Source organism: Bos mutus, chromosome X (genome assembly GCF_027580195.1).
Source record: "Bos mutus isolate GX-2022 chromosome X, NWIPB_WYAK_1.1, whole genome shotgun sequence".
Lineage (NCBI taxonomy): Eukaryota > Metazoa > Chordata > Mammalia > Artiodactyla > Bovidae > Bos > Bos mutus.
Genome location: NC_091646.1, coordinates 123,630,718 through 123,647,450, shown reverse-complemented (window position 1 = coordinate 123,647,450; position 16,733 = coordinate 123,630,718). Strand labels below are relative to the sequence as shown.

General features: G+C 48.4%; 1 protein-coding gene and 1 non-coding gene across 3 annotated transcripts in view; one reads left to right on the top strand and one right to left on the bottom strand.

Moving 5' to 3' along the window:
• The window catches only part of NHS (NHS actin remodeling regulator), a 345,114-nt gene that overhangs the window by 83,605 nt on the left and 244,776 nt on the right, over positions 1-16,733 (bottom strand). The window lies entirely within an intron of this gene.
• Positions 16,348-16,419, top strand: TRNAW-CCA (transfer RNA tryptophan (anticodon CCA)). The gene has a single exon. It is a non-coding gene; the product is annotated as a tRNA-Trp (tRNA).

Here is a 16,733-nt window from a genome sequence, read left to right as displayed (position 1 = left end):
TGGGAAGGTAAGGGGTGTGACCTTGGGCGAGGCAGCTCTCTTCAAGGACAGTTCCCAAAGAGGGGCTGGGCTGTGAGCCGTCAGCCAGCCGTGCCCAGTGCTGGGGTATGAGTGCTTGAATCCTGAGGAGGAAGGGGCTGTGTGGGTGCAGCGAAGTAGCTGCTGCCCCTCCACTGGCTGGAGTGATGCAAGGGCCTGTGGAGGATGATCCGAAATGGAAGCCCAACACACTGAACCCATGAGCCCATTTCTGCGGGAGAGCAGCTGTCCTTCCTGAGGCAGCCAGGTGCTCCCAGTGTGCGTGCTCAGTCATCTCAGAATGCATGTCTAGCTGGGAAAGAGGAGGTGGACATCAGAGGGACTTTTGTGCCCTGATCCAACTGGTATGCTTCTTATTTGAGGGTGGGTACTGGTACTTTGTAAAAAATAATCGATACCTGTGCGATGCTGTCTGGGAAGGGCAAGAGAACAGAAGTCACAAACTTCAGTCCCCTTTCCTTTTGGGCACTTACATCCGCAGCCTCAGTGCTTTCATGGTCATAAACGGGTCCTGACTTTGGGATGGAGAAAGACCCAGGCACGTGTAGCCATCTTTGTCCACTAGAGTACAAGGAATAGATATCTTTAACCTACATCTTAATGTACAGTCAGCTTCTCCTGAGACCTCTGGGAATGCTCAAGTTTGTAAATACAGAGCCTTCAGAGTTCACCACTGTGGTAGTCTGTCTCCGCCCCTCCAGGATTCATGGCCTTTTGGCAAAATAAGTCACAGGCCCAGCCTTGAGAAGGCTTGGAAGCCTCTGCCTTTGTGCTTTTGGGGACCCCAAGTCACTAGGTAAGAAGTCCATACCCTGCTGGCAAGGGCACTTGGACTGGCCCTGAGACTACACAGAGACAGAAGCAGAGCTGAGCCCTCAGAGCATACACCACCAGTAAGACTAGTGGAAGCACTGCCCTGGGGGCTTACCCGACCCTGCAGAATCTTGAACCAACAGATCCGCAGTCGTTTCTTAGGCCCGTGAGTTTGGAGTGGATTCCTACAGAACAGTAGATAGACAACATAATCACAACTAGCAATTACCTCAAGAGTCAAATGGCTATGCTGGCCTTGCCCCTCCCCTCTCGAGTCAACTGCCTTTTCAGATTGGACTGAAGAGCCCTTCCTCATTTGATGGCCACTTTTCACAAGGAAGAAACATTTTTTATGACTTCATAGTAGATACTACCTATCCAGGGATGAGTAGACCGAAAATTTTAAAAGGAGGAAAAAAAAGCTTCACTGGACTGTCAGAGCCAGAGGTGAGGAACTGGGGCTGTCTCACTAGCTACATGGCTTAATCCTGTGTATCATTTTCATATGCTGGGGGCTCAAATTCATGCTTCAGTCCATTTACAAATGACTCCCTGTCATGGACCTCCAAGGTCACTCACTAAGAGAAGAAACTCAAAATATTACATCCTGAGTATCAGGGTCTGTGTTGACTGTACACATCACAGAAGGCCAGAACCTGGAGCCCACCAGAGCAGAGATGGAGTGTAGCCAGATGGTCCAGGATTGGATTCTGGAGCCACGTCACCTGGGATCAAATCCCAGATCTGTCACGTGTTACCTGTAAAACCCTGCACAAGTTACTTAACTTCTCTGTGCCACAGCATCCTTATCTATAAAGTTGGTATGATAATAATCCCTCCCTCACAGGGTTCTTATGAGGATTAAGTGAGTTCATCTATATACCAGGCATAGACCAGTGCCTGGCTCTTCTGAGACTAACTCTAACTGGTTCTACAGTAACAACTGGGGGGAAAAATCTCACATCGATTTTAGGTAATATGAATGGCTGTTTCTAGTGATTATACAATATGAAGGCTATCTAGGGGACTGTATATCAGCTTTCTGAAACTCTACCCTATGTAACTGTTTTCCTAAGAGGGCAGAGTGATCAGCACATGGCAGAAGGAACACAGAGCTAAGAGAAGGAGACCTAGGTTCTAACTGCAGCTCTGCCATAAACTAGCTGTATCACATTGGGCAAGTGATCTATAACATGGGGAATAATGACAATGACCAGATGGTCCCTCCAGAAGTCTGTTATGTCTCAACACCTTTCCAAATCCTGTGAAACAGGAAAGGGCAAGGTGGAATTACCACCATTTAAAGAGAGAGATATGTATTTGGCTACACGACCTGCCCAGAGCCAAAGCCAAATCCAATCCCGCTGCTGCTGCTGCTGCTAAGTCACTTCAGTTGTGTCCAACTCTGTGCAGCTCCATAGACGGCAGCCCACCAGGCTCCCCCGTCCCTGGGATTCTCCAGGCAAGAACACTGGAGTGGGTTGCCATTTCCTTCTCCACTGCATGAAAGTGAAAAGTGAAAGTGAAGTCTCTCAGTCGTGTCCGACTCTTAGCGATCCTATGGACTGCAGCCTACCAGGCTCCTCCGTCCATGGGATTTTCCAGGCAAGAGTATTGGAGTGGGTTGCCATTGCCTTCTCTGATCTAAAGGAGACCAAAACAGGGGCATCTTCCAGGCACAGACTACATTTCCCAGCCTCCCTTGCAGTTTGCTGTGGTCATGTGATTGACTTCTAGCCAGTGGAATGTGGATGGGGATGAGATGTGCTACTTCCAATCCCCAGTGCTCTTTCCCCTTCTGTTGGCTAGATGCAAAGAAACTCAGGAGGGACTCCGAGGCCTTAGGGGATAGCAGAGCTGCAAGAGGGCATGAGACCAGGTTCCTTGTCATCACAAGCTAAAAGTTGATTACACTTTTTATGATAAAGAAAAAAACTGCATTGTGTTAAAATCCTGAGATCTGGGACTTATTTGTTATGGTATTCCTTAACCAATGCACTCAGTGTGAGTCTCCAGTTAACTGCTGATCCAGGTTCTGAACTTCAAGAGGAAGCAGCACCTTTCTGTTTTGGTATAACAGATCATTGACATCTTATTTGCTACAGGCAGAGCCAAGTCAGTGAGTCTTTAGGAAAGACTTCTGCATCCCAGCTCATGGTCTTCCCATCTGCTCTTCTAAGGGGACCAAAGAGTTAGCTACTGTTGCACTGGGCCTTTGGGCTAAATGGAATCATCAGTAATCTTGCATCTTCTGTAGGGAACATCAAGGTGAGGGACATTTCTAAGATGAACCAGCAAATATTCTGAGGCCTCTGCTGCTGCTGCTAAGTTGCTTCAGTCATGTCCGACTCTGTGTGACCCCATAGAGGCCTCTACTAGAAGACTAATCAGGAATGATTAGAGGATTTATCAGAGGTATTTGGTTTCCTAATCTCTTCCTTCCCCCAATCAAATGCTATCTTAATATGGTCCTGATCTCCTCTGTCCATGGCATTCTACAGGCAAGAATTCTGGAGTGGGTTGCCATGACTTCCTCCAGGTGATTTTCCCGACCCAGGGATCGAACCCAGGTTTCCCACATTGCAGGCAGATTCTTTTCCATCTGAGCCACCAGGGAAGTCCAAGGAAAATAAATGTATAATTTAAAAATCAAAGTGCACTTTGAAAAGGAAGAGAGACTCACCCAGTAGGTTCTATCTTGAATAGGGAACTGATGGTGGGAATGTGCACCTTCCCTCCTAAATTCCCATACACTCTAGTTTATTTCTTTCAGTGTTAAAAGTTTAGGCATTTACATTTTTTCAGCAGTTACCAACACATTTTTGCCAAAATGAAAGAAAAAAATCCTATGATTCAATCAGATCAAGAACAGATGGGGTCTCTCTTTTTTCTTCATGCTGGACTTTGCTATCTTTGCCACTAAAGGAAAGGCAAACATGGGGAAAATGAAGGTTTATGGAAATAAATAACAGGAGAGCCCTGGCAGGCTCAAGGGAACCAGGAATCCAGGAGGAGACCGCAGCTTCCTGCCATCCACTAGCATCACTGAAGTCCTCAGTCCCTTCCTGTCTCCTCCCTTCCATGTGGTACCTTCCCCATTAGCTGAGGCTGCCCCTCTCAGACAGACCAGGTTCCCTGCAGTTACCAAGAAGAGGTTCCTCACTCAACTGTCCAGAGATTTACATCTGGACAAGATAGAGTGGCACCCCAGCTACCATCTGCACCCAGGGAGCTGGCATGATTTAAGTACCACCTGGACCCTTTGGTCCCTCTATATTCCCAGACAAATGCCTCTGGGGGGGGTGTGGCCTGCTAGCCCCTGAAGCACAGAGGAGGAAGCCCCACATGGATGGCTAAGCAGAACTCCCAGAGAATGTAAAGCTGCAGAATACCACGGCTGGGGGCTGCGGAGGGGTCCCTGTCTGGGATCCCATCCCCCAATCTTGCAGCCCAGTAGCTCTGGCCCTCACAGAGGGGTGGACAGGCAGCTGCTGTCTCACCCAGACCAGCGCCCTAGCATCCCCACCCTGTCCGGAGACTGGAGGCAGCACTGCCTCTGAAGGCTGTGTGGACCTAGCCTCAGGCTTCCTGGGGGCCCAGCGGGGCTCACTCTCACATATCCGGGAAGGGAGACCCCATCCTTGTGATGGTGGGGTCCGGCTAAGCTGCATCTCCAGCCGCGCAAGGCTATTTTTAGATGCTGTTATCTTTGCCTTGCTCACAAGCAGCTGTGAAAAACAAACTGGGGACCAGGAGGCACGAAACTGGAAAATAAAAACCTCATAAAACAAGAGCTCCCAAAGTCAGGAGCTGAGCACACGGTGGCCACAACGCCGGGCACCATCATGGGCGGGCTTGCTTAACCTTCCCCTGAGGGGGTACCGGGGGTGGGGGTGGGGGGCTTCGCTCTTCTACTGTCCACCCATCCCTGGCCTGGCAGGCCCTGGGCAAATCCTGCTTTGGCCCGCTGGCCGGCGGGACTAGTCAATCAGAAGCCGGACTCACACGCCCCCAGTGACCCAGGTGGACAGGTGTACCAAGGGAGCTGGCTTGATGGGGTTAACACTGCCACAAAAGCAAAAGCTGCAGCTCGGTCGCCTCCCTCGTCCAGCTCATCCTAACAGTCCACTTGCCTTACAGCATCACAGCCAGCTCTGTGACAGGGAGACCCCTGCACAGGCAAAATGTCTCCCAACACCCAGCGACAGGGCAGAAAAACAGGAAGAGGCACCAAGAGGTGCCCCCAACTTCTCCCCAGCCCCTAGAGCTTCCAGAAGGCCGAGTCTCGGGGTGCCCTCCCACTTCCAGTGCCTTCGAGTCCCTGTCGCCACCAGCCCCTGCAGTCCCTGCACCCAAGCTAGAAGAGGCCTGGGCAGCCGCGTGGAAGAGTGCTGCCCCGCCCCAAAATCCAGGATGGGGGTGGGGAGGAGGCGGCAAACTTCAAAGCTGCAGCTGCAATATGCTTAAAAAAAAAAAAAAAGGCCACTTCCCCCAAAGCCAGAGTGGCTCCCCTCATCCCTCAGAGCTTTGCGCGGTCCACCTTGACCACCGGCTCCCCCTCACTCTGCTCTGCCAAGGGGACCTGGCTCTTGGACCTTGGCTGGGGGTATTTCCTCTCATGCTAGCGTGCGGCGGGGCTGCGGCTCCTGCTTCCTCCACTCCCCAAGTTTACCCACCAGCCAGAGGTGTGAAAAATTAGTTAAAAATGATGTCACCTGCCCCTCCCCCCTCCCCCACACGCCGGTCCCATCTCACACACACCGGAACATCCCGGGGGGTTGCGGTGGGGCTCCGGGCCGAGGCTGGCCTCCCCGGGCGCCCGCTCAGGCTCGGGCTCGGCCCTGGGAAGCCCGCCCGCGCTTCGTTCCCCCGGTGCAGAGATCCTACCGCCCGTGCGCCCTGGGCGCGCCGCCGGGCCCCGCGCCGGCTCCCCGGGAATGCGGCCGTCAGGTGAGGTAGGCATGCGTGCCGGCTCCGCAGCGAAGCAGCAGCTGGCTGAGGCGCTGGGCTCGCGATCTGCCTCTTCTCCCTCTCCCTGCAAAGGAGAGGCCTCTCGGGGGGCTTTCCAGCACCTTGTTGCGTTAGGACCGCATTCCCCCTTCCTTCTCCCTTTTATCTTAGTTTCTGCTTCAGATGCAAAAAGGGAGATCACCGGAGTCCATGCTCAGCTCCAGCCAAACTCGGTCCACAGGCTGAGAGAGAATTATGAATGGATGCTGCCTTCTGATGAGGAAGTCGACTGGGGAGGTCTCTGCGCACGGCGCGCTCCATCAAAGCCGGGGCATTGGCCCCTCCACTGCTTCAATGCTGCAGGCAGAGACACCTAATTGACCACTGGGAAATCAGGTGCCAGGAGACCTGGGCGGGACGTAGCCCCAGGGCCACGCTGGGATCGAGCGCCTTGCCGGTGTAGACAGCTTCGATTTACAGCCCAGTGAATGGAGGGGACTGCGGCAGCCAAACCTCCCGGGCAGCAGGCACGGTTGCACCAACGCTCTGCAGACAGCCGCCCGACTCTGTGAACATCTCCTGGCTCCACTGGGCTAAAGGGAACCTGCTAAAAATAATCCGTCCCCTGCTGCCAGCCGCAGTGAGCTGCAGGACTCAGACCCCAGCCCCAAACTCGGTGGCGCACCGGAGCTGGCCACAAAGCGGGCCCTGCGCGCTTAGACGAGCCGGGAGCTGCAGAGGATCCTGGATCTGGATTTCTGGTACCTGTGCGTTTCTTTCTCCGGTAGCACAACCGCTGGCGCTGCGCGTTACCCATGCCCAGAGAGGCGGCGGGCTCGGCTCATCACCAACAGGCTGGACCGACCACGGCTGCTCAGCACCACACCCCCGTGGTTCCCTTCTCACCTCCCCGCTCCCTGGTCTCAAGCCAACAGCAGAGGAATCAGAGACGCCGACCGTGCCAACTCCTCCAGCCGGGGCAAGAGGGAGGCTGGAGACTGGCGCGGAGCATGTGCCCGCGTGCGTAACAGGATTAGAGCGGCTGAATATTGTAACATTGCCTCCCCTCCCCCCTTTCATTGGCGAAACCTCGCAGCCTGGACACAACTCAGCCTGCCCAGGCTCCAAAACACTGCAAAGACAATGCCTTCCCGGCGACGGGCTCATCTCCAGGGATGGGTGATTTACTAAACCAACTCTGAGAAGAAACCAGGGCTAAAAACCACGGCACTGTGTGCCCATGCCTTAGGCTGGCAGGTTCTATATATAACCACCACATCCAGAAGACAGAAAGCCATTTAGGGCCACCAAAAACACAACACTTATGGGATATATCCCTAATATATAACCAGGGGAAAAGCAGTGAATGAAATTATCCAAAATATGCCTTGTGGGAGGCAGTTTCTGGTACTTTGTCTTGAAGCCTTGGAAACCCATTTAGGGAAAACTTGTCCCTGTTTTGACCAGGCTACCTGTTTTCAAATAGGGAGACCGAGGTCCTGGGCAGATTTGCACACAAGAGCAGTCCTGTGTCCATGAGGCCCCTGACCCCTCCATAATTCACAAATTGTGGTGAAACACTCGACTTGCCAAGGTCACAAGAAATCACAGGGTTGCCACAAGCCCTGGTAGAGAGTATTTCCTAATTGGCATTACTATGAATTACAATTGTGATCACACAAAAGATCACGTGGAAGCCAAGTTAGTCCAGGCTGGCTGCTCTCCTCTGACCCCACTCACACCAACCTCTTCCAAGGGCTGCCAGCCTGCAGCACAGGCTGGAGTCCCCTCTGGAAGACAGAGCGAGGCGAGGCCAGGAAGGATGAGGTGGGAGGAGGTGGTGCGGTCACTCCAAGTGAGGCCGAGAAGAGTCGTGAGCCCCAAAGTTCAAGGGGTAGATTGACAAAGGAAAAGATCCCACCAGGGAGATGAGACAGAGAAGCAGCAGACCAGGAAAGGAGGGAAGGCCTCTCCTGGACACCAGGGGACCACAGGGTTTCACGAAGGTGGCATGATGGAGAATGCCAGACATCCCTGAGGAGTCAGTGGGAGCAGAGCCCACCACTCCCTTGGCTTTGGGGGAGCCTGGTTGAGTGGCCACAGCGGGTGTGGAACTGCTGCTGAAAAAAGAAAAAAAAGGAGTCTTTCCCTTAGACTTGCTTGTCAAAGGACCAGAGGCACCCGGGAGCTTGTTTAAAGCACACTGAGAGCTCTGGGACAGACTCCACCAGGCCACGGGAAGCCCTGCCATGTGCGGACTCAAACCTCTCGGGCTTTGAAATGATAATTTATGTTCCAGTGAGCAAAATGGCCACCCTCTACAGCAATCCCTGGCAAGATCAGAGGGAACTGGTGGCCAAGTCACTAATCACACATCCCAAGGAGATGGACTGTCTTGCTCCAGCTTTTCAGGGCTGCTCTACCAAAGGAGAGCCTCAGCAGTGAGGCCCGCAGGGCTCCGTAAAGTGATGAAAATGGCCATCCACCCTTTGCATTCATCTTTATAGCAATGAGGTTGTTGTTAACAGTGACAATGAAAATAATGATATAACTAGCTCACTTACATTTGGATAGGGTTTTCACAAGTCCTGTGGGAGAGAGAGAGATAGCGCGCACGAGAGAGCAAGCAAACAAACAAACCCTGGACTTTGGTCCCAGAAAGACCTGAGTTGGAATCTGAGCTTTTCCACTCTTAGCAGTATGGCCTTCGGAAAATCATTTGACTTTTCTAAACCTTGGTTTCCTTGTAAAAGGCAAACAGGATGCCTAATTTATAGGGTTGTTAGGAAGAGGAAATAAAATAATAGATACAAAGCACCTTGGTGGTGCCTGGCACATAATAAACCCCAATGAAGATAGCTCCTTCCTGTGTCTTAGGTCTTCCCGAACATGCTCAGACTGTAGTTCTTCTGAGTCCCCACCCTGTTTCTGGTGGTTAGGGTACCTGATGCTTCCTATGGCTCACAGGTTCAAACAGAAGTACTTATTGAACATCCTGGATGCCAGGTACTCTGCTGGGTACTAGAGTGGACAGAGCGGACTCCACCCTCTTGGAGCTAGCGTTCTAAGGGCAGAGTTTACATCCCAGCCCATGTGGGTGTCCTGCTTTTTTTTTTTTCTGGAAGCCAAAGGTACCAGGTCTCAGGAAGAAAACAATGGCAAATGTGTTGTCCCTTTAGGACAGTGATGATCTAGAGTAGGGATCAGCAAACTTGTTCCATCAAGGGTCAGATAATATTTTAGGCTTCGAAAGCCACGAGGTCTCTATTGCCGTGACTCCACTCTGCTGTTATAGCTCAAAAGGCATAAATGAATGGAGGGGGCTGAGTTCCAATAAAACTTTATGCACAAAACACACAGGGGGTGGGATTTGGCCTGAGAGCCACAGTTTGCCAGCCTCTGAATCTATGACATGACTCAGGACAGGACTGTTCCCTTTAACTGGTATTCCCAGGAAATGTAGGAATGGTATTCCCAGGAAAAGTCCATTCATTCAATTATCGGTGATCATCCATTCAATTCAAGTTGATCCGACCAAAAGCGGTTCACTGAAGCCCCTCATTGTTTTGGAGTACATTTTGTATTTTCCCTGGAAGAAACTAGCTAGTTAGTTATTCAACTGACTGTCCCTGTCTTGCTCCTCCAACCAGCCTCCCTGGCCATGAGGTGCAGCCATGTAACTCAGTGTTGCCAGTGGGAGGTGGGAAAGGCCTGTGTGTCCCAGGCCAGGCTCAGAAAAGCTCCTGACCATTCCAACACATATTAAGAGACCCTGGGGTAAAGAAACCCCAAAGTGGAAAGAGCCTGGGGATGCAAGTGACTGCATGCCAACCTGCATTAGACTGCAGTGTCAGAATGAAGCCACTGAAATGTTGGGGGTTGGTTACCAGAATTAGCCTACCTTGAACAAGTCACTCTCCTATCTCTTTAATCAGATGATACAAAACACAATTTAATGCTCTGCTGATTACTTAGGGTCTTTATTAGGAAGGCTTATTATCAGTCTCTATGGCAACACATTTCAAAGACTCCTTTTTGGATTTCCAAGCTCTTTCCCTGATGGTTGTTAGTTCCCCACTGTCACTCCTCTCTTACCTGCTTCTAGCTCCCTCCCTGTACTTTGAAGCCACATTGGGCTGAGGGAAACAGACATCATGGCTGGGTAACAGCTGCCCACTAAGGAAGAGTTACTAGTGGCCTGAGCAAGAATCTAAGTGGCAAGGTGCGTGGGCTTGCTGACAACTATTTGGAGCCCGGGGAAGTGCCTTCCACTTACTTTCAGGCTTAGTGCTGTGTTCCAGAGATAAAGTTACTGGAAGCTCAGCATCTCTGGAAAGAGTGGGCCCTTTCGGTATTATCTAGCCTCCAGATTTTCAAAGCTTTAATGCTTCTACTCATCATCTCAGAGGAATCTAAAAGAAAGGTTCTAATTCTGTCCCCTGACATTCATGGTCTATTCAGCTTTCAAAATACTGTTACTTCCTGATTTTCTATACATAGATCATATCCAATATATGCCCCAAGTCTGTTCTAAACTTGCCTTTCCTGCTTAATTATTTTGTTGTTATCTTATAGGAGCTGAAAAAATTGATTGGAAAAAGCTAAAAAACTTTAGTCCTGTTCCAGAAGTGATATGTTATCTTTATATCTTGGAGCAGTTTACCAAGAAAACCCAGCTATGCTTTAGACCTGGGCTTCTCTGGTGGCTCAGATGGTAAAGAATCCACCTGCAATGCAGGAGACCTGGGTTGGATCCCTGGGTTGGGAAGATCCCCTGGAGAAGGGCAGGGCAACACAGTGCAGTATTCTTTGCCTGGAGAATCCCATGGACAGAGAAGCCTGGTGGGCTACAGTCCATGGGGTCCCAAGGAATTGGACATGACTGAGTGACTAACACTTGCATTATTTGATGGGTGGGGGCAGTCCTTCCCCAGCATAAGGTTGGGCAGCAGGAGACATATTTGGTGCAGGGAGGAAGCAAATCAAGGAGAGATGTGGGGAGAGGCCTACAGACTCCACAAACCCTGACAGTCTGCGTTCATTTTTTAATTGAAAGAAGCAAGATGACTCAACGTAAGTGATCCTCTTGGTCTGTTTCTTCAGCTATACAACAAGGACAGTGGAGATGACCTGAGAGGTTTTCTCTTGGTCTCTCATTCTGGAAATTTATTGTTTTATGAAACCTGGAACAAAAACCACCTTCTGAAATGATTCCTCATCTTCACTTCTTATTTCTTCTTGCCATTTCTGCTTATCTTTAGAACCGACCACTCTACACGTAAACTTCAGCATCTGCAAGGGCAATAATATGACCTGGGGTGGGGGAACTTCCGAGTGGTCCAGCGCTTAAGAATCTGTCTTGCAGTGCAGGGGGCATGGGTTTGATCCCTGGTTGGGGAACTAAGATCCCACGTGCTGTGGAGCAACTAAGCCCACACAATGCAACTGCTGAGCCCGAGCTTGCAAGTCACAACTGGAGTCTCCATGCCACAACTAAGACCAAGGCAGCCAAATACATAAGTAAATCTTTGTAAATAATAATAGTAACAGTATGAACTATGATCTGCCCAGTCTGGGAAACCCTTTTGCCCCAGACTGACCTTGTTGGTGACCTCAGGAATTCCAATTCTAATTTCACTCTCCAGCATACACACCCTCCCCAGATGTTTCCCTAAGGTGGCCTCCCTCCTTTCCTCTCTTGGGCTCCAATGACAAAAACCCAGTTTGGCCTCCAATGTTTATATTTCCCTGAAGCAAGCCTGGCATCACGTGGGTGTGGCAGAGTCTCACTCCTCCTGGCTCCTTGTAACGTCACATCACAGCTGCCAGCCCACCGCTGCTCACAGATCTCATGACTTCCACAAGACACCACTGCTCTAAAATGGCTTGCTTGTTCCTAAGGAACTATGTGTTTATTCATATACATTTTATATCATAGCAAATGTGAATTAATTTCAGGGCCCAGCTACCCAAGCTAGTGTCTGTATGGCTGCCTGTATACAATTTCTCCTCAAAATTCTCAAAACCATCTGGCACAAACTACTGTATTGTGACCTGTTAAAATAAGTAACAGCTGTGATAATCCCTCTCGATTTATGGCAAGCTATAAAGCTTTGCATATCCTGGCAATGCACATAAAATAATAAATAAAACCATTATCATTCTGTGCTGTCTTGGTGGGAATTATGATGATTTAGCCAAAATGGAGCCCCATGGAATGCATCTGAGAAGCAGAGGTCTGGCCCCATCTGCCCCCCTTCCCCAGCCGCCAAAGCCCCAGCTCACCACTTAGAGCCCCTAGATGTGTTTGCAAACCTTCCCCACTGTAAATACGTCCTTTCTGAGAGAACTCCATTCCCATACACTGCTGCCCACTTTTTATTACTTCAAAGCCTTCTTTTCTGGTGGTGAGTTTCCAGAATTCCTCAGGATATCCAGACCATAAAGAAAACCAAGCTATGCACAGTTCAAGAGTGTGACATAATGTACATCACCAAAACTAAGAATTGTCTTGGAATTGTTAGCTGTATGCTTATAATTGCAAATACTTCCAAGATCCCAGGTTGAAAAATACTATATCAAAGTCATTTCTCTAAAATATGCAGGATGTAGAAAAGAAAAACTTGGTACCTGGCAGGAAAAGGAACTTGGCAGCTGTGATTCTAAGTAGAAGCCACTATGCCCACTGCATGTGAATTTCAAAAAAAGAAAAAAGGAAGGGAACAGGGCTTCCCAGGTGGCACTAGTGGTAAACAACCCACCGGCAATGCAGGAGTGGCAGGATACCCGGGTTCCATCCCTGGGTCGGGAAGATCCCCTGGAGGAGGGCATGGCAACCCACTCCAGTATTCTTGCCTGGAGAATCCCACGAACAGAGGAGCCTGACAGTCTACAGTCAGACACGACTTGCAAAAGACTCAGACACGACTGAGCACACAGACACACAAAGAAGACCCAGTGCAGCCAATAACTAACTAAATAAAATTATTATTTCTTTAAATGAGGGGGACGGGGAAGGAAGCTAGCATGAAATGGCTCTTTACTATGTATGGCTGTTATACATAATCTCATTTAATCCTCACAACAACCTCAGGTATCACTATGCTTGTTTTATGGCTGAGGAAATTGATGCTTAAAGAGGTGAAGTAACTTGCCTAAGGCCATCCAGCTAAAAGTTGAGATGAAGTTTGAACTCAGATCTGTCTTTTTCCAAGGTTTGTGCTCTTTCCACCTCACCACATTGCCTTTTGGACAGCTGTTCACAGCCTTTTAACAAGATGACTCACATGACAGATAGTATTTACATGGATCATTCATTGTCATGGCCATGGACAATTCCTACCCCTTATCTCCCACTTACAAAGTCTATTTGAGTGCAAGTGAGAGTTACCTTATCAGTGGAAGAACGCCAAATTCATATATATATATATATACACACACACATATATATATATCAGTACATATTAAATTATAAGTAAAGGAGCTTGGTTATTGTATAGATTTCAAAAAAGAGCTGTAGTACTTTTCAGCTTTGCCCGTTGACAGGTAGAATCTATTTTTCCACCCTGAATCTGAGCAAGTCCTTGTGACTTCATTTGGCCAACAGAATGTAGTAGAAGTGACAGTGAACTTGTTCTGAGCCTGGGGCTCCAGATGGGTTCCAGCTTCTACACCTCTGCTGATCATGGTGCCTACCCAGGCTTATAGCCACGGGGCAGGGCTAGGCTAGGCTGGGCTAGGCTGTTGGCTGATGACACACATGGGGTCCACTTGTCCCCCTCATTCTGACCCCGAGCCCGCTAACCACCAATGTGTGAATGAGGCCACCCTAGATCATCCTGCAGGGCCTGACCAGAAGAACCACCCACTGATTTTTTAAGCCACTAAATACTAGGGGGGTTTGTTACACAGAAAAGGCCAACTGAGGAAGTTCTGTCCATTTCTAGCCACTTGTCAAAACAGATACTAAGTGTTGAGACCTGGTTTAAATGCAGATATCAATCAACTAAAACCTTCCTAAAAACAAAATGAATTCTTTTTGAAGGCTCCACACATTGCCATAGCTTAAAGTCTTCACATCATCTCATTTATGCCCTGTGAAAGTGCCAAGCCAGAAAGGCTTCCTATGACTAGCCTTCAGCCATGGAGATCCACCTTCCCTCCTCAACCCTGGGCTTGTCAGCCTGATGCTGGGTCGTGTGGTTAGGGGGAGAGCATCTCCAAGGGGAGTGGCCCTGAGTCACCCCCAGGAGATGGTCAGTGCATAGGAGGAAGAGAAGGAGAGATGGTGTGTTCGACCCCAGAACCCACTCAAGGAAACAGAGGAGTAAGCCCAAGAACAAGAACCAGTTTTGTAATATTCAACAACAACAGTCACGGTTGTCTTAAGAAGATGCAGCAGCCAAAGACACAGGTGGGCAGGGGAGAAGAGATGCACATCCTCCCCTTCCCACACACTTGGGGAACTTACAGATGGAGACTCTCAAAAGGAAGAAAGGAACAATTACAAACTAAATTAGGGCCGCACTCAACAGTCTGAGACAGGAAGAAACAATGGTTACAACTAAATACCTCAACAGAAGTGCTCAACCTTGGCTGCACTACCACAGTTTCAACATGGTGAAATCAACCCCTGCACTCTTAATTGCTACATTAATTACTAACTTTATTTAATAGGAAAAATGCTCAGCATTCAGAGTTCCCAGCAGCTTCATCAAAAGCCATTTCTTTTGCAGAAAGTGCTGGCGAGTAACATATGAGTTGATTGTTTCACTGTCTTTGCATGAGATGCTTGGGCTTTTTTCTTTTCTTTCATAATTTTCTTAGTAAATCTGGGAACCTTTGAACTTAGGGTAATTTCTCTTTTCTTTCTCTTGGTGCCCTCTAGTTATAATTACAGAGGGAGTATTTACATCTATACATCTATGGTTTCTTCATTTGGTATTTACAGTGCTGAGTGAATGAATTAATTTAGTTCATTTTACTTCTTGGGAAAAAGTGTATATGATGAAAAGGGGTTCTTTTCAGTTGACTCTGGCAAGGCTTTGCAAGGAGCAAATAAAGGAAAGGGAGAAAGAAAGAAACCTTCTTTGTAGCCCTGTGAACATATGTTGGTCTGTACCCTCAGCGATTTTCTACATTTGTGGTTCAACACATACTAATTATGTTCCAGAAAGGGGGATGTTTTGCTGAGAAACTTTAGGAATTAAAAAAAAAACAAAACCCTCTCTACACCAGTGGTGGCAGCTTACCCCAGTTCAAGCCCTGACCCTGCTTCCCAATCACTTTGCCCAGTGTGAGAATGGGGATTCCAGCTCTAGGCTGGGACCTCTGTGCGGTGCCTTCAGGGTGGAATCAGAACTGCAACTTCCAGATCAGAGGAGACAGAAAAATACCATCATGTGCCAAACTGGGAGGGAAGATTTTGTCATTTAAGGATGGGGTGACGTCAAACAATAGAGAAATGACTGGGTGGGCTTCGTAAGATATACCAGATGCAATGCTAGAGAAGCCAGGTAGGCTGTGACCTGGAGGAGGATCTAGGCATGGTTTGGCCTGCTCTTGAAGGGTGTTCCATTTCTGTGAAGAGTAATTCACTTCTAAAGAAGGAAGGGGGACTTCCCTGGGCATCCAGTGGTTAAGACTTCGCCTTCCAATGCAGGGGGTGTGGGTTCAGTCCTTGGTTGGGAAGCTAAGATCCCACAGGCCTGGAGGTCAAAAAATCAAAATGTAGAATAGAAGCAACACTGTAACAAATTCAATAAAGACTTTAAAAAAATAAAACTTACAAAAAGAAGGAAGGGTACCAGTGGGAAGTTTCTGAAGAATAATTTCATAATAAATGGATCATGTGTTGAAAGTTGCTTTGCACAGGAGAGTTTCTTTACTCAAATATTTCTTAAGAAACTTAAGTTTAGTTGAGACTCTCTTTTAAAGGAGAGACGATAGATGGCTCAGGTGTTCATTTGTCTGAACCGGAGAAAGACAAGAGTTTTAGGATCACAAATGTCAGTAGGATTTGTGAGAATGAATTTTTCTCGCTTCCTGAGACATTCATTACACATCCAAGGTAGCCTGATGCTGCTGCTGATAGAACCAGAGAGACTCGAGGGAAGGACCAATCTGAGGTCATCCCTGACCGCTCCAGTGATTCTGGGATGTCACTCTGTGGCTCTGGCTTCAAGCCTCCTTACCCCACTTCCTCAGGCTGTGGGCAGTAAGGCCTATAAACAGAAACTGCAGAATGGAGGGGCTTGACCCTTGAATATAGCTAGTCTCCAGCATCAGAGTGTTCCAGAGTTCATGTGTAAGTTTTTTTTTTTTTTTTTTTTTTTTTTAATTCAGGACCAAATTTCCCACAGAAAAGAAGTGACAGATGACATTTAGAGTTCCAAGTCTGCCCATCAAGGCTTCTTTCTTCCACAGTATTGCTGGGGAAATATGCATTTGCCATGAACCAGAGCGGAAAACAATACTGGTATCATGGTAGTGACTAAATGTTAACATAACTGCAGAAGATGGTTTTAAAAATTAATCTTAGGGACTTCCTTGGTGGTCCAGTGGTAGGATACCATGCTCCCAATGCATGGGGCCTGGGTTCAATCCCCAGTCAGGGAACTAGATCCCACATGCTGTGACTAAGACCCAGCACAGCCATGTAAATTAACCTTAAAAAATAAAATAATAAAAATTAATCTTAAATGCCAGTGCCCAGTGAAATGCAAACGTAACTAGAGAAAGAGAAGTGGGCTGATGGAGACCTTGGGGTCAAAGAGATGACCCCATCTCTTTGAGGTTTAATAACACTGGTTCTTTATTATGTTTAATATCACGAGAAAGATTCACTCATTCAAAAAAATTGTTTTGAGTATCTAAAATCTTATAAATATTACAGCCGAGATGAAAGACTTAGTCCCTACTCTGAAGGAGCG